Raw genomic sequence first — 24,785 nt, forward strand, 5'->3', positions numbered from 1 at the left:
GACACCCTCTGTTCTCAGTTTCAGGCAATGTTGCTGGAAGCTTTTATTATGACAGCTGTAGCCTTGATAAATGTTTGACTGGGTTTTAAAAGCTTTAATGACTTCAGCTCAGCAAGTGGTCTGTTGATTCAAGAATGATTGAAAGTTTTAAGAGGCTATAATAACAGAATACGCCTTTGATGTGGTTTCTTGTTTGTTTACAAACCTAATAGGCATTTAAAGGATTATTTTTTACACACTGGAATATTTTTCTTTCATTCCAATATCAATGATAGTGTGTCCAAATTCAGGATTTTATCAAATTGTTAGAGGTTTAATTTTTTTTAATAATTGAAAATAATTCCCTTTGATTTCCATGGCTCTCAGGGACTGTACATAGTGGGTGAGTGGCTATGGCAAAGGCATGGGTGACCTGAGAGGGCATAGGGTGACATGAGGGTGGGTGGAGAGGGTGAGGGGTGAGTTTTAAATAATATTGGGTGCTGAGTTGGTGTTGTAGAATTAGGGGCGGGCCTTATAAAAGTCAAAAATCCTTGGCAAAGTCACACATGGGTCGGGTGTGCATTTCGGAAGCCATAAAAGTGCGCAGGTTGGGTTTTCCTGTGACCACAGGGAAATCCGGCCCATTACCTGAGTTGCGAATGTAATTGAATTTAATCAATGGAACTGCAAGTTAAATAACTTCAGCTCCAACAAAGAGTTTCATGGTAGTATTTTACCACAGCAGAGAACTGACACATGAAATAGCAAAAGATCTCATCACGTATATCCGCTAACCTATTCAAAAAGTATAGTGGTTGTTGGCTGTCAAAATTCTAATCTGAAAGACAAATGTCACACTCCTCTCCAAATCCTCACTGTATTCCAATCAAGGCTCATTTCTTACACTAACCTACATTTTCCCAGCACCTATTAAATTTCTCACCTCCCCACCCCCCCAGTTTTCACTTCCTCCTACATACTATATATGCTTTTAAAACCTAGGTATGGTGTCATTTAATAATTGTTCTTAGATTCGCCTCATCTTTTCCCCAACTCTTTTCAACTTTGGTGATATCTTGTACTGTTGACCCTGAATCTTGACCCAATTTTCTCAACAATAGGGAAGAAACATCACAGAGTCAATAACATGAATCATTGACCTGGAAATGAATGGTTTTGTCCAATATGGCGGGTGGAGTCCAAAAGCGCCCACCATATTGGAGCAGGTTCCTCCTTAGGCAGGCAGAGTACATGCTGGAAATATTCAAAATGGCAACTGAAATATTTAAATTAGGGTCTTACAATTGTTGCACTCTTTTTTTTGGGAGACCCCAGTGTCTGACTGGCCAGGGAAAAATTCACTCAGCAACTTGTGGCATTAACAGTTAGCAAGAATCCTTCAACAGCGTTATTTAAAGAACTCATCCACTACATATAGGTTAGTTGCCAGTTTCTCCCCTTAGGCTACTGGTTACGTCTTCAACATTTATTGGTCCTATTTTCTGACTTTTACAATTGATTTCTGAGAAGATGTTTTTCACTGATTCGACATTGTTTTTTTTTGCTATTTTTATAACAGTTTTACTGCAATCATGGGTGGTCTGGAAGGGCTGACTTTGGAGCTGGAGGACAGGGGAAGCAGCCAAAAAGACAGGAAAGAGAGGGTGCAGCTGGGACGAGTTAGACGAGGGTGGCACTGTGCAGGAAGCCATACCCATGGCAGGCCTTCAAAGATCTCTCCTCCTAATTGTACTATATTGGAAGGGAAATTCCTCAAAAGCCTTTGTTTCACAAAGCTTCACTTCCCCATGCCAATCATATTACAAACTTTATAACAAATATTCATCCACTACAGGCACATTGTCTAAACACATCAGAAGAATGTCACTAACAAATCCTCTCCTTCCTTTCAGGAGGTTGCACACAACTGGCATCAGGAGGCTGGCTTCAGAGGAGATTCTGTGTACCTGCACATCCTACCCCTGTGGAGGAAAGTGTGCATGCCATCACGGGCAGGGGGAGAGTCACAACCACGGCAAGGAGACACCATGTTATAATTCATTATATCCTTATTCTCTTTTCACCTTATTACTTCTATCTCACCTTGCACACTCTGCATGACAAATTGCAACTGTTTCACTGGCCACTTCTTTCTCTGCTTTCTTTCACACTAAAAGCTAATCCTTGTCCCTCTCATTTGTTTCAGGTACAGAAAGTGTGTTACTTTAGGAATAAAGACACCAGCCTTCATGAAGATGCATCATCTCTCAATCTGAACCTAGCATGCCCAGCCCAGTGACTGGCATCACACCTTTTAATGGCATTTTGACCTCAATTCCACCACTTTTTTGCTTGCTACAGTCAGCAAGATTTGAAATTTCACTCTCACTTGTTTACCTCCTAAATGATGTTGCCTATGCTATACCTTTCCAAGATTCTGCAGAAATAATCAACAAATAATCCATCTGTACATGGCACTAAAGCAGAAGTAGCTAATCAGTACAATAGATTCAAAAGGAGACAAAACAACTGCTGGTCTCTGTAACTGACCCATTACTTTGTGTACATGGGGCTGGTGCCAGGATGCTTTTTCAAATTGATGCATTTTATTTTTCCACATATACCTATAACATGTACAACTGGCCAGGCATGTAGTTTTAAAATTAAAAATACATACTAACATTATGCCTAAAAAAAATTGCAAGTTTTGATTTCCTGCTGAGTTTATGACAAACAAAAAGGCAAGTTACAGCAGCCATCTGCTTTCTTATGATCCAAAATTTGTCATTCACTTTTTTTTCATTGGACCGTCATTTCAGACAAGTACAAATTATGGTAGAAATTATTTTTCTCCAAACATATTTCACTGATTAATTTTAGATAAAGTCCCCTGAAGGTGGAGGCGTCATGCTCAAGTACACAGCATGCACAGCTCACATCACAGCATTATAATACATTTTAACAGTAATATTGCTTTTGTTGAACAAAATCAGTTCAGCAATTTATACATAAATATATATGTGTGCATAATATACATAAATATATATTTAAAATATATCTTTGAAATCTCAGTTTGATTGTGGAAAATGCTTAACACAAGGTCATTCCATAGGATGACACTTCTGTGCATTGAAGCCTGTCTGCCTGTCCTTTCCAAGCCTTTATCAATTCAGTTCTCTCCCCTAGAATCAGAAAAGCCACTGCAGGTTGAGCCTCTGTCCTGCAAATATATTCAGTAAATGGTCACTTAAAATGTCTGTAAGGTCAGGAAACTTCCTCCCAATAGAATTCTGCAAGATTGCATCATACACTAGGGCAGAGTCTGTATGTTCATATGGGGGCACATCACTGCCCAGGAAATCACTCAGACCTTCAGTTCTGGACTTGGAGGGTAAACCAGGGGCAGTTTTTGCATCAAGTATTTATTATTATACACACACATATACCCCCGCGCACCCCCCAACACAAATATATCTCTAGTAAAATTACTGTACAGTTATATAGGCCAGAAGTTTCCCATCGGCGAGTTGGGGGCGGGGCCCACTCGCTGAAGCGAAACTGACACGGGATGATGTCGGGGGAACCCCTGACGTCATCCCGGTCCATTTAAATCTTTAGGAAGGCGGGTGGACAGTGAAATCAGCTGTCCGCCCACCAACCTGTCAATGGCCAACTGAGGCCATTGACAGGATAATTAAGATAGTTAAAGACCTGCCTGTCCAACCTTAAAGCTGGCGGGCAGGCCAGGAGCCCCAGTAGGCTTCTGAAAAAACATGAAACCTCATCCACCAGCGGGATGAGGTTTCATGTCTGTTTTAAAAAACTTTAATAAAGTTTATGTGATATTTATTAACATGTCCCATCTCGTGTGACATTGTCACATGAGGGGGAAATGTTAATAATTTTTTTATTTTTAAAGTTTTTTAGACTGTCAGTAATCTCCCTGAGACAGCACTTAGTCTCAGGGAGATGTGCGCGCATGCGAGAAAGAGCGCACTTTGACAGTTGGGGAATCCCTCCCCCCGGCCCCTGCACAGGAAGCACATAGCACTTCCCATCAGGCAGCCCGCTGGGTGGGCCTTAATTGACCTGCCCACTTAAAATTGCAGCGGGGCCCATTTTGGCGGCGGGGGTCAGCTGCCAGTCCACCGCCGAACTGGTGGGGCCCGCCCACCCACCAAGGACAAAATTCTGCCCATAGTATATTGAGACATACATTGGCCATTGGGGATGTTTGTATAGTCACCTGTAGCCTCCTAGACTGCCTTCTGGAATGCCTGGCGATGCGTTGGGGGCAGGGTGGGAGGGAGGGAGAGGAGGGATGAACAGAACGTATCTAGCTTCACCAATTATTGTGTCTCTGCATTTGGCTGCAATATCAGTGCTCGTTATGGTGCTTTATTCCTCCTCTGCTATCTGGCACACTACGTCAAATTGCTAGGCCCTTACCTGGCTCTTTTATAATGTCTTTTGATTCACAGGCAAAAGTGGAACACAGATATAACTTTGGCAATCAGTTATGGAGCGGAGTTACAGTTTTAGTTAAGATGTCACTCATTGGAGTTTTTGCAATGTGGCCATGCTGGAGGATACATTTATTCTGGATGTAATGATAATGGTTATACAAACAGTTGCTTGATAGTACAGGACTCGTATATTGCTGTAAATATTGAATATTGCCTGTTGCCGAAGCTTTTCATCTTGCACTCACCTGTAAAAACGTAAGACGGTTATATGTTCGTAATAGGTAAAGTACAGACTGTACTCAACCAGTCCTTGCTTGCAAAATCCAAAACAAAATGTCTACTGTTAGGTGCGATTCTGCGATTGGGCAGCACTCGCTGAACAATTCTGAATGTGCTAATAGCTACAGTATCAATCAATTTAAGATAATCAGTCAAACTTCTAACTTGGCTCATTTATACTTGCTAGAAGCAACATACATTCATATGCAGGGGCTCGTTCTCTGCAAACAAAAGGAAGATGTCCAAGCTTTGCGCCTTTCTTGAATTACCCAGAAGCATGAGAAGCCTATAGTTCTCCATTGCTTTCTCTATAGCAATGCCTCGAACAATCAGAGTCGACTTGCCAACCAATCAGCACCCTTTTCTCCTGCAGTATAAATTGTTGTGATTATTTGAAATTTGGCGTTTTTGCATTTGCACTGATGAATGCAAGACAACAAGCTTCAATAATGGTTATGTTGGATGGGATGAATATTTAGCTATTAGCAGATGATAAACTTATCTCTGTTGAGGAATGCCAGCCTGGTTGTCCTATTCCTATGTCAGCCTTAGAATCTGCCCACAGTGTTTGAGAGTTACCATTACACAATATTTAAGGAGAGAACAACCAGGCGCTGTGCAGTATTTTCAAAAAGGCCCAAATTGCTTTCCAGGACAACAGTGTTTCTGCTAGAATTGGATGCTTCAGGACCCTTTCCTGCCTTCTCAGTGGTCTCTGAAAATCACATTAGGTAAAAATATTGTTTTTGAGGCTCTGGTCTCCATTCCCTGTCATGAGTGTTAGGGCTGGCTTGGTTTCAGGTCATAATTCCCTGGAGTTGGTCCACTTCGTCGCAATGTTTCATACTAAGACAGCTCGGCCTACTTTTGTGTATGGAAGCTAAAGGCATTTGGGACAAATATGCTGTTCTTGCCTAGCTCATTTGCACTTGATGCTGCGAATGTCCTGGTCTTAGAATTATTGAGCTGGGATCCTGACTAGCAAATTCTTGCACTGGTAGATTAAATGGATAATGACATTAATTTCTATTCATTTTATCAACATATGTATTTTTAAAAAAATCAACTTTTCATCAATTACAGGTAGCAGAAGCAAGGTCAATCCCAACTGACCCTCTATATAATGCTGTCTTTGGGTATGATTCTGAATATGTGCTATCATTAACAATCAGCTGGATTATACAGTCTCTCTATTAAAAGGACCCTGAATTGTTAGCTCATTGGACAATTGAGCAATACATAGCAGTAATATTCAAGGATCAAATGCAGTGTAGGCTCAACTGGTCTTAGCAGGTGGCAGCATACGTGCTACAATTGGTCCCAATTATATCTGCTGGAATGAATTGATATGGATGATGAATGATGACATTATTGAGCTCATATATGATGCTGCTTACAAACAAATAGCCTCCAAACATTCATTGTATAATCTTATGGAGAAAGAATGGCTAATTAGGAGCTCAATCAGGAGTTCCACAGGGCAGTGCCCTAGGCCCAACCATCTTTAGCTCCATCATCAATGACCTTCTCTCCGACCTAAGGTCAGAAATGGACATGTTTACCAATGGTTGCAGTGCTCAGTTCCATTCGCAAGTCCTCAGGTAATGAAACAGGCTGCGTCGCACATAACAAAATGCGTGCTGCACAATAATGATCTCCAACGAGAGATTGTCTAAGCCCTCCCCCTGATATTCAATGTCATTGCCATCACTGACATTCTGGGGGTCACCACAGACCAGAAACATAACTGGACCAGCCGCATAAATACTTTGTCTACAGGAGTAGGCTGAGTATTCTATGGTGAATGAATCATGTTCTGACTTTCCAAAGCCTGTCCACATCTAAAAGGCACAAGTCAGGAGTGTAATCGAATACTCTCCACTTGCCTGGATGAGTGCAGCTCCAACAGCATTTAAAGAGCTCGACACCATCCAGGACAAAGTAGTCTGCTTGATTGGCACACCATCCACCACTTTAAACATTCACTCCCTCCATCACTGCTGAACCGTGACTGCAGTATGTACCATCTACAAGATGTACTGCAGCAACTGGCCAATTCTTCTTTAATAGCACCTCCTAATCTCATGACCTCTACCACCTTGACGGCCTTACAAGTGCATGGAACACAGCAGTTGCAAGTTCACCTCCTAGTCACACACCATTCTGACTCTGAAATATATCACAGTTCCTTCATCTTCACTGGGCCAAGATCCTGGAACTCCCTAAGTGCATGTACACTGTGCGTGTACCTTCACCACATTGATTGCAGCGGTTCAAGATGACTCAATGCCAACTTTTCAAGGGCAAATCTGGATGGACAATAAATGTTGGCCTTGCCAGCGATACCCACATCCCATGATTGAATACATAAAAATAAAATTGGGAAAGTACTGAAGGGCAATTGTGCCCATGGAACTGTAATGCAGCTTAAGAATACACCTTAGGGAGTGGATGAAAGGCATTGGGAAGAGAGGGAAGAAGGGGAATTGATTATAAGTAAACCGGCTTGTAAGATACTTCGACAGATTTGAATAGAAGTGTGCCCAAATACATATTCAAGATCTTAGCAATTACATTATCTCCAATTTAATTAATTACATTTTGATTCAACAATAAGAAGATACTCTCTAAATGTTTATACAGCAGGTACTGTGTGAATATATATATATATATATACATATATAAAAATATAGAAACAGTATCATCTAAGGTTAAAACTGATGAACTGTGTATTTTGAAATAGGCTACATCTAGTTGCTGCAGAAAATTAGTCTGCCTGAAAACACTCTTAATGTTACCGCAACAATGTCCATTTACTGGAAAAGACACAAAAGGAGTTATAAGAGGGACAGTGTTATAATGAGTGGCTGCTGTACTAAATGTTTATCAATATGGAACAGGGAGGAAGAATTTAAACTGGGGCAGGTGGGGACAGTAAGAGGAATTTGTTCCAGCCTGTGGTTCAATTCCCAGAAAATACTAACATCTGATTAAGTGCATTGCTGAGTGCTACATTCAGTAGATGACAAACCCAACAGCAAATTTCTGTCCAATTTTATCATGCCTCTCGGTGTCTGATCCATTTCCCTTCAAAGTCTAGAAATTACTCTTGGTGATATTAGCAGATAAATGCTTATCCCTTTCATAGGGCAATCCCTTGTTCAGTGTTTCAATGTAGATCCTATTTATTGTAAATGGGTTCACATGCAGTGGACAAAGGGTGTCATAAGAATGTTTTAACTATATGTAGGCTTATATTACCAACATCAATAATTTCTGTCCAAAATGTTGGTAGCTACATGAGACAAAAGAAAGGAGCAAATAGATTGAAAATTACAGAAGAGAAAGCTAAGAGCAAATTAGGAGTCGCTGTTTTAGGTTTATTTATTAAGATTTTACAAATTTTCTTTTTAAATTGATAAATCTATGAAAAATGAACAAATTCCTGAAACTACTTGACTATGGACAAAATCATTTTTGACCTAAATCCTCAAAGTTGATAATATATATGACACATAATATATATATGGAGCCTATAGGTCCAAAGCAGAAAATAACAAGAAGACTAGATTTCAGAACGATGATGTACTGTACGTGCCACAGCAAAGTACTTCTGCGTTAGCAACCAGGTTTATTGTCTGTCTCCCAAGTGTGCAGTGTTTCAGAGACAAGCAATATCAACCGTACAGATGCACTATCTCGTTTCTGTAATTCACTGTGGCTGTTCTTCGTAATACTCATTCTTTTCTCCCACCCTCGTAGTCACTGACCTCCACACAGCTGAAATAATGGCAGATATGTTGTTTAGGTCTCTGTAGAGACCAACACAATGATTATGGTGTAAGATTCATTACTGTCCCCAAAGTCAGATACTCCATCTATACGTGTGCAAGATCCGATGAAACCTATCACATTAGAACAAGAAATCAGGTGACTATAACAGACATAATGCTTTCTGACTATTTTCCTTCTGAAAATTATATCTATGTAAACTGGATTGACATAAAATTTAATGTTTGCAACTATTTGGAGCCAAAATGGATTCTGTGTTGTTCTTTCCTTCAATATAAGTTGGCTGAAAGGCCCAATCCATCATGGTCATCATTTGATCTAGTGTTCAATCAAAAGAAAATGGTGTGAAGTGGTATGAAAATGGTATGAAGTGTGACCTTATGTGCACTGTCAGTGAAAATGTTTAGGAACATTTGAGTTGTTGCAGATAAGGAAATAAATGAATGTCACAAAGTGAAGTTGTTCAGCACCATTTTAATAGAACATATTTTCATAACATATTGCACCATATGTTTATGACATTTGTATTTCATTTTGGAATAGTGTGAGGTATTGTCTCTGTAACATGTTGAATTATGTTTCCCCTAATAAGCTGCAATTCTGAGACCAAGGATTTTGAAATGCTGTGAGGTGTGCTATGTTACAAATTTTAGTTTTGCACTAGGTATTCCCTTGGGTTCAGCATTCCTGGTGTCTCCCAAAAGTGGACTGAAGAACACACTTGCGAGACCAGGGCAACTACAAACAAACATCCTGATTTATTTTACATATAAAATGTGAACAGGTAAATAAAATTTACAGCACATTTTATCCTATGCCTACTATTCCTCATAACATCCAAAGAAATATAGCATTTCTCACCATCTTTCTTAATGATCTGAATACATTCCTCAAACTGATAATTTCTCAGCATTCTCACTTCTTAGCCACTTTCCTGCAGACTGTCTGCCCTTCCTTAGCTGGGCAAGAAGCCAAAGGCTCGACTTCTGATCCTCCCTAGATCACTGTATGCAGGGATTGGCCTGCTGAGTTGTCAATCAACTACCCTCTTAGGCATAAGGCTTGTCTGAGAGCAACTTTCCACTAAACACACAAGTTAAGCCATTCCAACATATTTACGTGAAAGTTACTGTGATGGTTTAGCGAACTTTCAGTGTTTCAAGATAATGTAATACATGGGAAGTAGCATTTGGAACAGATGCTATATCTAAATCTAATCCACATTCCCAGAAGCTATTTTTGTGACTTTAATGTAACTTAATAGCATCATCTTAATATGAACTGTTTCGAAGATCTCCTGAGCCAAACAGCTAAAAATTCCAAAACATGACACAGTGATCACTCAATGTTCAAATGAAATTCCTTTGTTGGCTACTTTAAAGGAGAAATTAACCTATTTCAAACAATTTGTACATTATTGTTGCACTACGTAATGCCAAAGCCTAAGGTGATTTGGCTCATAAGCCAGAAGTTTTTGCTGATCAAGGAGTTCATCTGAGTGATCACCTGACAGCAACTCCAGTGAGTTATCTGTAATCAACTGAGAGCGGGAGGGAAATGAACATTTGATGGACTGGTTATGTGAAAATTATCTGTGCTTTGAGATCTGGCTGAATCTGATTTCTATTCTTATTGCCTTTTCTGGTGGTTCATTATATTCTTTCATCTCCAGATGAGTATCATGGTTATTTTAACCTATAAGACTCTGGTCTTGCATCTGATATTTTCACAATTCCCGTTTAAATTGAGAACATAAATCCTAATGTATTCCAATAAGCAATTTGCTACATCTGGGTTAATTGTTAGACCCAAGAGTAATGTAACATCTGCAAGGGTAGGCAAGGTGAAATGTAAAATCTCTGCATTTGTGTTGATGAGGCTTGCTGAAAAAGAGTGCTGTGAAATCAGGGGAAGGTAAAACAATACATTAAGAAAACAAATCGTATCATTGACAGAAAGTGCATATTTTGTTTTGTGACTAATGACGTTGGAGATCCATTTTGTAGTTGTTTTAGTGACTCTGCATCCATTATTCTATATTACTGATGTCAGGAAGAGTGAGATAGAGAAAAGGAACACATAAAAGCAAAGAGAAAAGAAACACAGGAAAGAACAGAGAGGAAATAAACATAGGAAAGAGCAGTTACGAAAGAAATGGAATGAGAAGAAGAAAACGGAAAAAGTAAGGAGAAAAGAAACAGAATTTGAAAAGGAAAAGAAGCGCTAAAAGCAATGACAGCAGAAAGAGCAGGGGGAATGGAAACACAATATTAGGAGAAAATAACCAATAAATTCAGGAAAAAGAAACTTGTAATATGCAACAAATAAAGAAACACAAGGAAGAGAGGGGATAAACATGGATAGAGCATGGAGAAAAGAATCTTGGGAAGAGCAGGGCAAAAAGACAGGAAAGGAAAAAAAATCTGTTAAGTATAAATATTATTGGTTACTTTAGAGTGACTGAGCTATGATAAATAGACTCAGGAGTTGCTGAATAGAATGCCATGCATTGATCATAAAGTTATAGTGATGTTTGTCAATGGGGGCAAAAGGACTTTCTTCAAATCAATCTTCGCTCTGAGTATTTTCTCTCATTCAATCTTTTATTTTCCCTTCACTGGGTTAATTTGTCACCAACAGGACAGGTATTTCAAATGAAGGATTTATAGAGTTATTGACTTAGCAATACCCTCTGATAGTGGAATTTTTTTCCTAGCTAAAAACCATCATAGTGTAGAATACAAATTGAAGGGTCGAAAGTAAATCAAAGACAAAGGGCCAGATTTTTGACACTTTGTCCGGTTGATTTTCACTTGAGGGAGTTGGTGGGGGGGGTGGGGGGGGTGGGCACGGGGAATGATCGAGTAAAGCCTTTGGAGGCAGTTTGGTGGTGGCCATGGAAGAGGGCGAGTGCGGAGGCAGGCCTGAAACTTTGGCCCAGTTTAATAACAGGCTGTTAGGCCCTCTAACCCTCACCATTCCCAACCCAATCCACCTCAAACCCACCATGCCACCTCCATGGCCACTCATACCCCAATGCCACCTCCATAGCTACTCATATCCCTGTGCCACTTCCCTAGTCACTCATACCACCATGCCACCTCCATGATCATTCATACCCCATATGTCACCTCCATGGCCACTCATACCCCCATGCTAACTCCAAGCCACTTCACACCTTCCATGCCAGCTCCATGGCCAATCACACCCCCCATGCCACCCCCATATCCACGCACCCAATATCCTCTATAGGCAGACTACAGGAGCCATGTGGAGATGTAACATGTAAGAGAGCTTTCAATCATACTAGATGGCCTGTTAATCAATGCACTCCAGCAGACATTTTTTTAACTTTGACAGCTGCAACTTGTTATTTTTCATCTCTAAAGGGTTGGGAATTTAAGTAACTTTGATTATGACACTTACCCACCCTTCAAGAGTATTTACGCCTCTTTCATAAATTTGTGACTCCTACACTGCAGGCTAAGGCCCTTGAGGGGGCAAAAATTGGGGCTGTTTTAACTCAGCATTAATTTCAAATGGCCCTTCTGAATTTGGGTTTCTTGTCTGTGAGATTTGCATCCTGCCTTTTTCCTCCTACCAGCAAAACCAGGGTTTGTTGGAAATGGGGAGGGACTTTTGCATCCAGGTCTGACCCACCATTTTTAAAGGCCTCCAAAGTTGGCCTGAATCTGTGAAAATCTGGCCCAAAGATTGCAATGCACTGTTGCAAGAAACAGTTTTACAATAGGGAAGGAAGATGGTTGTGATTATTGGAGGTCAATCATCTCAGTTCCAGGACATCACTGCAAGATTTCCTCAGGGTAGTGTCCTAGGCCCAACCATCTTCAGCTGCTTTAGCAATGACGTTCCTTCCGTCATAAGTTCAGAAGTGGGGATGTTCGCTGCTGATTGCACAATTTCAGCACCATACATGACTCCTCAGATACAGAAGCAGTCCATGTCCAAATGCAGCAAGATCTGGACAATAACCAGGCTTGGACTGACAAGTTACAAGTAACATTTGTGCCACACAAATGCCAGGCAATGACCATCTGCAACAAGAGAGAATCTAACCATCACCCCATGACATTCAATAGCATTATCATCGTTGAATCCCCCACTATCAACATCCTGGGGGTTACCATTGACCAGAAACTGAACTGGACATATAAATACTGTGGCTACAAGAGCAGGTCAGAGGCTAGGAATTCAGCGGCGAGTAACTCACCTCTTGACCCCCCCAAGGCCTGTCCACCATCAACAGGGCACAAGTTAGGTGTGTGATGGAATACTCTCCACTTGCCTGGATGAGTGCAGCTCCAAAAACACTCAAGAAGCTTGACACCATCCAGGGCAAGACAGCCCGCTTGATTGGCACCCCATCCACAAACATCCACTCCCTCCACCACCGACACATAGTAGCTGCAGTGTGTACCATCTACAAGATGCACTGCAGGAATTTACCAAGACTCCTTAGGCAGCATCTTCCAAACAGATAACCATTACCATCTAGAAGGAGAAGAGCAGCAGACACATGGCAACGTCACCACCTGCAAGTTCCCCTCCAAATCACACACCACCCTGACTTGAAAATATATCGCCCTTCCTTCGCTGTCGCTGGGTCAAAATCCTGGAGCTCCCTCCCTAACAGCATTGTGGGGGTACCTGCACCACATGGGCTGCAGAGGCTCAAGAAGGCTGCTCACCATCACCTTCTCAAGGGCAATTAGGGATGGGCAATAAATGCTGGCCTAGGCAGAGACGCCCAAATCCCATGAATGAAAAAAATCCAGCTAAAGGAATATTTTAGACTACAAGCAACAAGAGAAAGTCCAGGATCATAGTCATAATAGCACATTAGAAGGCCATTTGGCCCATTAAGTCCATGCTGGCTTTATGTAAAGAAATCTAATCAGTCTCATTCCCCCGATCTATTCCTGTAGCCCAGCAACATTATTTCACTCAATTATTCCTTAAATTTCTTTCTGAAATCATTGATAGCCTCTTCTTCCATGATCCCTGTAGCAGATGCGTTTCAAATCATTACCACTTGCTGCGTAAAAAGGTTTTTCCTCACATTCCTCCAGTATATCTTGCCCAAAACCTTAAATCTATTCATCTAATCCTTGTATCCTTACCTAATGGGTACAGCTTTTCTTTGTCTAACCCTGCAACAATCTTGTACGCCTCTATCAAATTATCTCTCCTCAATCTCCTTTGCTCCAAGGAGAACAATCCCACCTTCTCCAACCTAACCTTGTAGCTAAAATCACTCATTCCTGGAACCATACTGACAAATTTCCTCTGCACCCTCTCAATGCCACTCACGCCCTTCTTAAAGTCTAGTGACCAGAACTAGACGCAATACTCTAATTTTGGCCTAACCAGAGCTTTAAACAGGACTTGAAACGTTAACTCTGTTTCTCTTTCCACAGAAGCTGCCAGACCTGTTGAGTTTTTCCAGCATTTTCAGTTTTTATTTCAGATTTCCAGCATCCGCAGTATTTTGCTTTCAGCAGCATAACTTCCCTGCTTTTCACTCAACACCTCTATATATCAAGCACAAGATGCCATATGCGTTGCTAATTACTCTCTTGATATGATCTACCACCTTCCAAGATCTATGCACATGAATCCCTTGGTCTCTTTGTTCCTGTACACCCTTTAGAACTGTGCCATTTAGTCTGGTGCCCCCCAAGGGTCTATCCTTAGCTCCCCTCCTATTTCTCATCTTCATGCTGTGCCTCAACCCCATCAGTTGGAGGCACAGCAGTAGTTTTCACCTGGGCGCTGTCGACACCCAGGTCTACCTCACTACTCGACTCCTCCACTATCACTCAACTATTAGACCTTATCCAATGCACAGTACTTGATGAGCAGAAATTTCATACAATTACATATGGCAAAGACAGGAACCATTGTTTTTGGTTCCTGCTCCAAACTCTATTCCTTAGCTACTGACTCTCTTCCGCTCCCTGCCCGAGGTTAAGCTAGTCTGTTCACAACCTTGGTGTCACATTCCAACCTCATATTTATGCAATAACTAAGACCATCCATTTTCACCTCTGTAACATCATTTGACTTCATCCTGTCTCAGCTCATCTGCTGTTGAAAATCTTATGCCTTTGTTACCTTTAGACTTGACTATTCCAATGGACTCCTGGTTGTCTCTCACTTTCTATCCTCTGCAAACTTGAGGTTATCCAAAACTCTGCTGCTCATCTTAACTTGCAGCAAGTACCGTTCATCTACCACGCCTGTGCTCGCTGACCTACATTGGCTACTAATCAAGCAACATCTTGATTTCAAAATGCTCATCCTTGTTTTCAATTCCCTCCATGGCCTGCACCTTCCCATCTCTGTAATCTCTCCAGCCCCACAATCTGTTGAGATATATGTGATCATCTCATTCTGGCCTTCAGTGAATTCCTGATTTTAATTGCTCCATTATTGGTGGCATGTCCCTCAGTTGCCCCAAGCTCTGGAATCCCCTCCCTACCTCACTTTCCTCCTTTAAGACACTCCTTGAAACCTACTACTTTGTGCAAGCTTTTGTTCATTTGACCTAATATTGCTTTATGTGGCTTGGTGGCATATTTTGTTTTATAATGCCTCTGTAAAGCCCCTAGGGAACGTTTCATTATATTAAAGGACCTATATAAATATAGGTTGCTGTTGCTATACTGCCTCTCTGTTTTCCTTTTGCCAAAATGCATCATGTCACAGTTCTCCGCATTAAATTCCATCTGCCACTTGTGTGCCCCTTCTGATAGCCTATGTCCTTTTGTAGTCGATTGGTATCATTCTCCCACCTCCAAATTTGGTATCATCGGCAAATTTTGAAATTTTACTCTGTATTTCAATATCCAAATCATTTATATATAAAAGCAGGATTTTATGTCCCACGGGCGGGCGTGTGCCCGACCCAATCGGGCATAAAATAGCAAGCGATGAAGTTGGGCGAGTGTCCTGACGTCGTTGCACACTTGCGCGATATTTCGGTTGGCACGTGCACGCGAGAATCGGCAGCATGCCTGCCAACAATCAAGAGGCCTATTAAGGACATTAATCCGTTAATTTAAAGCTATTTTTCGCTGCCTGTCCAACCTTGTGGTTGACGGGTGGGTGAATCGGCCAGGCGGCCTTTGGACTTTTAGGAAACTTCATCCACGGGCGGGATGAGATTTCCAACTTTAATTTTTAAAAAATGTTTTGACATAATTTTTTATGACTTTTATGTTCATGTGAATGAGTCCTATGTGGGGACATTTTTTTCACATTTTCTAAATCTTTATTTTTATTTTTACAATTCTTCAGCTCTCTGAGGCAGCTCCCTGCCTTCAGGGAGCTTTCAGTGCATGCTCCTCCGCGCATGTGCAGACTTTTGCGCTCGCCCTCCTAACGACCCCATCCCGGCAGTGCTGAACTTCTCAGCGCGTCTTTCATGCTGGCTGGCCGTTAATTGGCCAACCAGTGTGAAATCGCAGTCGAGGGCCGATTGCAAGTGGCAGACCGTTTCCCAGCCGCTCCTGGGCCCACCTGCCGCGTCCGCCTGCCTATATATAAAAAGCAGTGGTCTGAACACTGAACCTTTGGGAACATCACTGTCTACCTTACCACATGTAGATTGAATGTTCCATGGTTGTAACAATTCGCACCATGATGGACAAGGTGGCTCTCTCAAAATAGCTTTCTCATAACGTGCCAGGCCATTGCAATTATCTTATATGTCTCCCACTGTTGAAACAGGCCTGATAGCAATAATCAGTGTGGGCTGAATGGGGTAGAAGTTGGTACATATTGGGTGTATTTTTGGCGAGGGAGCACGTAAAATACAAAGGTTGCTCAGCACACCACTGTCCCGCCCACCCTTGAGATGTCCCCTGTAATACGCTATATAAATAAATGTCATATTTAAATAAATAATTCTAGATTAATTGAGCTCAGTACCAAGCCAATTGACCAGGATATTACACTGCCCATGCCATAATATGGTTGACGTGGGCAGACGAGGAGTGCACGGTACATTTTTTGAGGCCAGGTTGAACAATGGCGGGAAGGGGGCACCTGCTCTCCCCCCGTGATGTCACCCTCCCACCCTCTTTGTCCCTCACTGCCTGTCCTCCAAAACCTAGACTCCCCTATCCCTATCTTCCCTCTCCCTGGGCTCTCAGATCCCTCCCCACTCTAAAGCCCAGGACTTAATATCTCCGGCAGCCATTGCTTTTCTGCCTGCTCCTCCTGATGGTCCCGGCAGCGTCCACTACCGAGTTCTGGCACTGCTGGGACTATTAGAGCTGCTGGCCAATCAGGTTGACTGGCAGTTCTCAAGGGCAGGACTTCCTCCCACTGAGGGGCGGAAGCCCCACTCTCTCCTAGTTTAGCCAGTGGCAGTGTGTTATGGCTGCGGGGTGGGCTTCTTTCCAGTGCTTTGGCTGCCGGCCAACTTTCCTTCATGCATTTGATTGGGGGAGAGTGAGGGTGGGGGGAGGTGAGGATCTGCCTCCCCCCACCCCCTCACTAAAATCCAGCCCATTGTGTCTTTCTTTCAAGGCTCCCATGAGGCTGTCAGAAACAGTAGTTAGATCTCTTGCATATATTAACGAGGGATCAAATGCCTACTGAAGCTTTGCTCTATAAAGGACGAGCAAAATAACCATATGTCTGCCTCGCTCAGAATTCTTCAGTAGGCCATTTAGCTGGCAACTAAAGGCAAGTATTTTTTTTTTCCTTTAAAGTAACATTCCTGTTGAACCAGAAGGGATTCTTCCCTGACTCCACAGTCATTGGGATCTGCTCTTTCTGTCGGCACTCTGACCTTCCTCGAGAGTTAGCTTTGAGCGACTGCTGGCAAGACAAATGGCCTGAAACTCATGCACTCACAGTGTGTAGGCTACTTGAGGGCGTGTGGGAGTCACAACAGCTGCAGTGACTAATGAGGCCCAAGGACCAATTCCAAGCCAGTCTTGGGCCTGTTGGCCTGGCACCTATTGCTTTCACAACAATGAATGTAGACTTGAAAACAGGACAGGCGGGTTCTACAACAGATTTGAGCAAGTTACCACATGAGAGATTGCAGTAGATTTCACCACCCTGTTGGTAATCTGGTGGTCTGTGGCAAAGCATTTTGGAGACTTGGCACATATTTTAATTAGTATTCAGCTGTGGGTTTAAAAAAAATTGATCTTTTGTTCAAAAAAATGCAGCCTAGTTAATTCCTTAATTTCTAACATAAAACCCTGACAACAACTTTAGGAAGATTAATTTAGATTTCTTCAGATCAGCATGGGCCTGTTAAATAAGAAGAATGATCACAACCATAAATAACTACAGGACTGCATAAGATGTATTAGCAGAACCAACAGTTTAAACACAGTCAAACAACAATACCAGCTTGAGCATGGAGTGAAGATGGGAGGGTGGTTGATACTGCAGCTGATGCGATCAGAAGACACTGACTATAGGAGACTGAATAACAAACAAGCTTGTTAGCATTTATGCTAATTGACTTTGTAAGCATGGTATAACCATATGGTTAAATATATTAAAATACATTAACTCATAAATAAATCAGTCTTGGGTTAAACTCATTTTGCCAACATAATGAGTGATAGAGAGCATTTGAAGGTAATCTTCAAATTGAGATGTTAACTGAAGATATGAAATCCTGTAATGTCAGCTTGGTTTGTATGAGTGAAATTCAAAACTCAAAGTGCTCTGATTTGTACACCATTTTAGGCAAACTGCTCTGTCGCAGCTCAGCGAAGTGGGGACAGTAAACAGGTAATTTTCTGAATTTTTGTATTTTTGAGTTGCATCCATTAAGCTCCTGGCGGGGAACTTGGGTCAGGCACGAGCACATATCAGAAATTTGGGTGTGGGCTGCATATGATTTTCCACTAATTGCAATGGTCAAATGACAATGCCAAGGGTGCATCTAATTTTCTGACATTCTCCCAGTGGATGGTCCCCCACTGAAAAAGTGAAGTTGGAATATTATCCTTTAAATATTCTGCTTTATGGGGACAGCATAATATATGCCTTTTCATCTTTATTTTTATCTTTATGCATTTTCCATTGGACTTTGGCTTTGCAAGATGTCACATTCACCCCTTTGTGTACTTTCAATTCAAATTAATAGGGGGCTAGTTTTCAACTTCACCACGTAGCTGGGAATCTGCCAGAACATATCACCTTTCCTAAACTCTTCCCATTTTCATTCCTTTGACTTTAGAGTCTACCTAAAGCAGTGCCTTTCATTACGGACAGGTATGTTGATTCCTCTTCCAGTGTGCATTTTGCTTTGATGACATCCACAATAAAATCCATTTGCTAGGTCCTATCATTCAAATATGGCATATTTATGCCTTGTATTTTGTTTTACATGATCAGAAAATTTGTGAATTTTGTGAACAGCAAGGGATCCAGAACAGATCCACACGTATCTCCCAGTCAGAGCTTTAGAAATGGGTTACAGGCTCTTGCTGGGGCCAGGATTGGAGGCAGACGAGAGCTAAAAATATCTCTGTCAGTCTGCACGCTGGTTACCAGGCTCCATCTCCCCTCCATACCATTTTTGCAGAGATGGGATTGAGAGACAGCAGGACTACCCATCCGCATGCAGCGAGTGGTCAATCAGGTTTATTAAGTGCCCGATTCAGGCCAATTAAAGGAGGCTGACTGGGATTTTAGTCTCTAGGTTTCAGCAGGTGGTGGGGCCAGTTTAGGTGCCTGCCAGAAGTCCCGGAGATGGGGGGTAGGGGCTGCGCTCCAGGGAGGCCTAGAGGCCCTTCCAGCTTGCCTTGGTGTCAGAGCAGTCACAGGCTGCCTTGTAGAGTGGTGGCCTGGCTGCCAAATCTACTTTTTAATTTTGAATCTTAAAAAATTGTAGAAAGAATGTCTCCATATTGAAGCATCCTCTCTCTTACTTACTTTCCATTACAGCCTGCTACTCCTTTCAAGTTGGAAGGTCTCTAATTGACCCTCTAGCTTTGAGAGTCAAGCTGCCATCTTTAATTCGTGAATGACTGCTTCCCCCACTGCCCCCAGCCTCCCGGGGTGGGGTTGGGACCCGGAAACAGTCCCTACCTCTGTTTTCCATCCTCAGAGGGAAAATTCAACCCTTACAATATGCATCTGATAATTCAAATTTGAATATTTTGCACTAAAAAATTTGAATTATTCAATAATTTGAGTTAAGAAACATGAACAAAACAGCAAAGTGGTAATTAAGTGTTAATGATCAGGTAATTTGAATAAACAACTTTGAATGAGGGTAAGAGGCTATTTCATTGCCTTCTCTTTCCAATTCCAATTGAGTTTTCAATCCAGTTGACTAATTTGTTATGAGCTTCATAAGTCTTAATGATCATTGAAGCCTGTGTAGGATCTTATAAAATAGCTTCTGAAAATTCAAGTGGGTTGCATCCATTAAGCTTCATCCAGAAGTTTAGTTATATCCTAAAAGAATTCTAGCAGATTTGTGAACCATCCTTATTAGTCCTTCTGACTTTACACTCCTTAGATGCAATAGGCCCATGCATGTCCCTCACTAAAGATGCTAAGCTAACTGGCCAATACTTCCAGATTGATATTTCACTCCGACTTCAAGTATCTGGATAAAATTTCCTCTCCTCCAATTCTCAGATACACCTCCTCCAGTCATTGGGACCCTTAAGAGGAGCTGTTGAGGAGTAGGATCAAAGCTGGCAGAGATATTTAAACATACTGCTTGATTTTTCATGCAAGGTTGGGGAAGGAAATTAGTGATCATTAATTTATGGGATAAGAGAAATCCATAATAGAATACATGGGCAGAATTTTACGAGTCGGTGAGCGGGGGCGGGGCCCACTCGCGGACGCATAAAATGATGCACAGTGACGCCCGCCAACCTGTCAATGGCCAATTGAGGCCATTGACAGGGTCAATTAAGTAATTAAAGGATGTGCCCGTCCAACCTTAAGGTTGGCGGGCAGGTCAGAAGCCCTGGCAGGAAGTAGAAAAAACATGAAACCTCATCCACGGGCGGGATGAGGTTTCATGTAGGCTTTAAAAAATTTTAATAAAGATTTTGTAAAAATTATGGACATGCCCCAACTCATGTGACTTTGTCACATGAGGGGACATGTAAGGAAAATTTTTTTTTTCTTTTTTTAATATTTTTGAAAGTAGAGGCGATCTCCCTGAGGCAGCACTTAGCCTCAGAGAGGTGTGTGTGCTCTTTCACGTGCATGTGCGAAAGAGCGCACTCTTGATTTTGGGAATCCCCTCCCCGCCCGCACAGGGAGCACATAGCGCCCCCCACCCCCGCACAGGGAGCAAATAGCGCTTCCCTGTGGACGTCACGCTGGGCAGGCCTTAATTGGCCCGCTCACATAAAATGGCGCTGTGCCTCTGATCGGGGGTGCTGATCGGAAGTGCACCCGTACGCGCCCGCCTATCAACATCCCCCTCGATGTTGGGGGGGGGGAGAATTCAGCCCCATGGGTCTGAATTTTACCACGAGCTTTAGGACTCCAACATCAGAGCAAAAAGCAGGTCCCGAGCCTGCACATGCTGGCAGCGGGAACGGCATACCAATTTTACCACAGGCATCCTCCTCATTAGCTGCTTGTGTGCCCACTGTTCTGATCCTGTCAGCCCAATCAGAAGGCTGGCAGCTCTGAAATCTCAGCAGTACCATGCATGGGGAGAAATGGGCACTGCTGGAAGGCTGGAAACCTAGCAGCTCCAGCTGGTAAGTTCAAAAAGAAAATAAAAATTCAGGTTGAAGGGGAAACCTTCAACACCAAGTTTGACCTCTGAGGCGAGGTGGGGCCACAGGGACCACCTTCCCTGCCCGTTGCCCCCTCTTTGGGTCATGGAGCCTCTGGTTCCGATGCCCTCCTGGGTTGTCAAAGAAAGGTCACCTCCATTAAACCGGAAGTTGCCCCACAGTCAGCAAAAGCCGGCGACTCCATAAAATGTTTCTTAATGGGGTCTTTAGGTATGCAAATCGGCTATCCTCCTCCATGGAGTGGACAGCAGCTCTACATCCAGTCCTGCCATTGCGATGTGGCAGGCTCCCTGGTATTTTACTGGTGCCCTCACTTCCCAGTCTGCCCAAGGGCTGTGGATGGAACAGGGATGATGGGCTGAATGGCCTTTCCATAAAACTGCATTTCCTTATGCTAAATGTTTATGGAATTCTCAATTATTTACAAAAACCTGACATGTTTCTCTTTTGAATTTTCCTGAGGCTTGTGGGGTATATCCCTCGTGGCCTAGTGCAAAATCAACATTTAATTTCTAACAATTGATTTTAACCCAGCATGCCTGACTGAAATGGTGTGGGTGCAGGGTTAAGATGCCAGGTGGAATCACACCACATTACTACACTCTCTCCACTATTTAACTCACCTTAGCAAAGGCCCAGGTTGGTCGCCCACCACAAGCAGGTGGGAGCTCATTTTACATTCAAAAGTTGCAGATTGATTGTGTCATTAGCGCAACAATGTTAACATTCTGGAGGCCTGCATGGAGCCAAATCCAGCAGCAGAACCTGGCAGCAGTCAGTGGAGAAGGCAGAGGTGGCCAAGCATTTACATTGCCCTTTTCTGCAGATTCCTCTTGGGTTGGAAGGAGTAGGAGTACTTCCTTAGGCTCTGCAAGGAGTTCTTGAGCCTCGGAGCCCTAGCCTTGTCCCTTCTCTTCACCCCAAGTTATAATTGGTCCTTCAAACGTCATTCATAATGCATATTGTTTTGTGTTACAGCCAAAATGATTAGATGCAGAGTCTGCCCAATGATTACGTTTGTGAATAATCTGTGCAGCATATTTGACATTTTTAGCCCTCTTCAGTTATCCGTTTCCAACTTATTAAATTGTTGATTGGATGTCCCGGGCAATAAGAGAGCCCACTATAAATGTATTATACAGAGAGGAGGATTTCTCTTTTGTTGTCAGATAAACAGCTTTTTTCTTTTTGATTTATCATGTAGCACATTCTCAAATATCTCAAGCACTATATTCTGTATTGTGTTCTTTAGGTGCCACTCACATGCTTACAAATGTCACTCTCCTGTTAGGATCAACTTTTGTAAGTACTCTACATTAATGTTTAATGGAGCTTCATCACTGATAAGCACAACATTTGATTTGAATGAATTGATTTTGACCTTAATGGCTTTTGACTCCAATAATCATAAAGCTGTTATTAGTTTAAGGAATGAGGTGAGCAAAAAGCTCTGTCTCTTTGAAGGTTTATTTAGTTCCAATGCACATATTCTTTTTTTTTCGAAAAAGTCACATTTTAACCTTCAAGTCTTTGTGACTGTATCATCTACAAAGCCACTCGGCTTTCTTCTGCCAACATCTGTGGTACAGTATTTTTGCTCTTGTTGCTGTGATTATATGGGCTTCTTGCTTGGCAAATAACCAAATGTCAATCTGAGATGTTAGAAGGAAGCTGGGCATCTACAAAACGACAAAAGGAAAATAAGCAAAACACAAAGCATATAAATTCTGAAGATTGAAAGGTTTTTAGTAGTAAATATTTGAAATATTCATCAATGCCCTGAAAGGAACCATTTTGTGTATTTTACTGCAGAACATTTTTATATCAATTTACTCTATATAGAAACAATCACGGAAAAAAACAATTTCTGACTAAACTGCCAATCAACCAGTACACTGTAGTCCTGTTAATGGAATGGATTATTAAAACACTAGAACTTGGTTGTTTTGCAATTACCTGAGTCAACTCTAGATGACTGACTGAACAAAGTATTCCTTGCATTGTTCAAGCACTTCAGTCATCTTTTTATCTGAAAAGCCTAGCTCCCTAACAAATAACTGCTGCCAGAAAAATCAACTTCCTCAGCTATGGCAAGGCCTACATAATTTATGGCTTTAATATGCTCACTGAGGTGTATAGTCTATGACAGTAATTATAAATGCAATAAGAAATTATAGCTGAATGCTTTAACTGCATTAGGAGCCATTTGATGAACAATGATGATTGCTCCTCATTTTGAACAATAGAGGGCAAGTGAGTGTCAACGCATTAGAATATTTGCTGTTCTGCTCTGTTCTTTTTCCATTTACCACAGAATGTCAGTTGTCTATTATGAGGCAGCGATGTGATGTCCAGAGGTAGCTTATGACTTGACAGGCACAAAAATGCACAAAGGAACTAATCAGTTTAGTATGCAATGACTTTCATTAGCACTTAAAATCTTCAGTTTTTTTTTCTTTTTCCTTTAGGTATACGGCTGGTTTTAGATTTATTTAGGACAACAGGCTTCATTTATGTAAATTCTTGATAAGTGATTTCTATTTTATGAACAAGAACTTTGATAACCCAAACCTTTACTGATTTAGGCTGATTACAATCACTTCTGTTTATTGTCTACTGTATAGAAAAATTCTTCTAAGTGAATATAATTTTCCTTTTCTATCCATCTTATGCTTTGTCCATTTACTGCCCAATTTGTTGTATTATGATCTCACAGAGTTGCTGCAGCAAATGATCACTTGTGGCCCATTCTCCTCCCAAAGCAAAATTCTCCCTGTCAAAACATGGAAAATAATAGGAGTGGGAAAGCATGGTAGTTCACTCAAGCATCCCATTGAGACCAGGGCCAGGATTTTCCCTGTGGGCTTCAGGACACCGCCATCAGACCCAAATGGGGATCAGAAGCCCGAATTGTGTGCACCTGGTTATGATTTGCCCAGAATTGACCAATTAATGGCCAGAGGGCAGGCTCACATCCAATTAAGGATGGTGGCCATGTTCTGAAAGCTGGAGGGCCAATAGGAGGCCCACCGCACACAAACAACAGTAGGATGCCTTTGCAGCTAAGTGAGGGAGAGTGTGTCCCAAGATAGTACCACCCTCACTCCAACCTTTTAAAATTGAAAATATAAAAAGCCCTCAGCAGCATGGCCACCATTTTTCACGGTGGGGGCAGGGAGACCATCGACAGGGTGGCAATTGGAAAATTCCAGTTGGCCTCTGTCAGTAGGTCTTAATTAAGTTAATTGGTTGCTTGCGGGCAGGAAAATGGCCTGAGAGCAGGACAGAGTAGGAAAACCGGCACGCTGGACAGTGCCATGAATTTTCACACCTGCCCCCAGTGGGGCCTACAAATTCTACTCCAAGTGTTGCCTGTCTTCATTGGGTCTTCTGAGGGGGAGGACATTTTTTTGGAAGGATTAGGCTTTGAGCAGGAGTGCTCCATTATGAGGCACTGGTAGCTGAAAAAGACAAGATTTTGTGGCTC

General features: G+C 42.1%; 1 protein-coding gene across 3 annotated transcripts in view; it reads right to left on the reverse strand.

The window, feature by feature from the left end:
• The window catches only part of tshz2 (teashirt zinc finger homeobox 2), a 551,775-nt gene that overhangs the window by 219,060 nt on the left and 307,930 nt on the right, over positions 1 to 24,785 (reverse strand). The window contains exon 3 of one of the 3 annotated variants that reach the window (XM_078555369.1): positions 20,693 to 22,977. The exons of the other annotated variants lie outside the window; for them this stretch is intronic. The gene's annotated coding sequence lies outside the window, so the exon portion shown is untranslated. Of the gene's footprint in view, positions 1 to 20,692; positions 22,978 to 24,785 lie in introns of those variants that run through there. 3 annotated transcript variants of the gene reach the window in all.

The sequence above is a fragment of the Cetorhinus maximus genome, chromosome 13 (assembly GCF_964194155.1).
Source record: "Cetorhinus maximus chromosome 13, sCetMax3.hap1.1, whole genome shotgun sequence".
In the NCBI taxonomy this organism is placed as follows: Eukaryota; Metazoa; Chordata; class Chondrichthyes; order Lamniformes; family Cetorhinidae; genus Cetorhinus; species Cetorhinus maximus.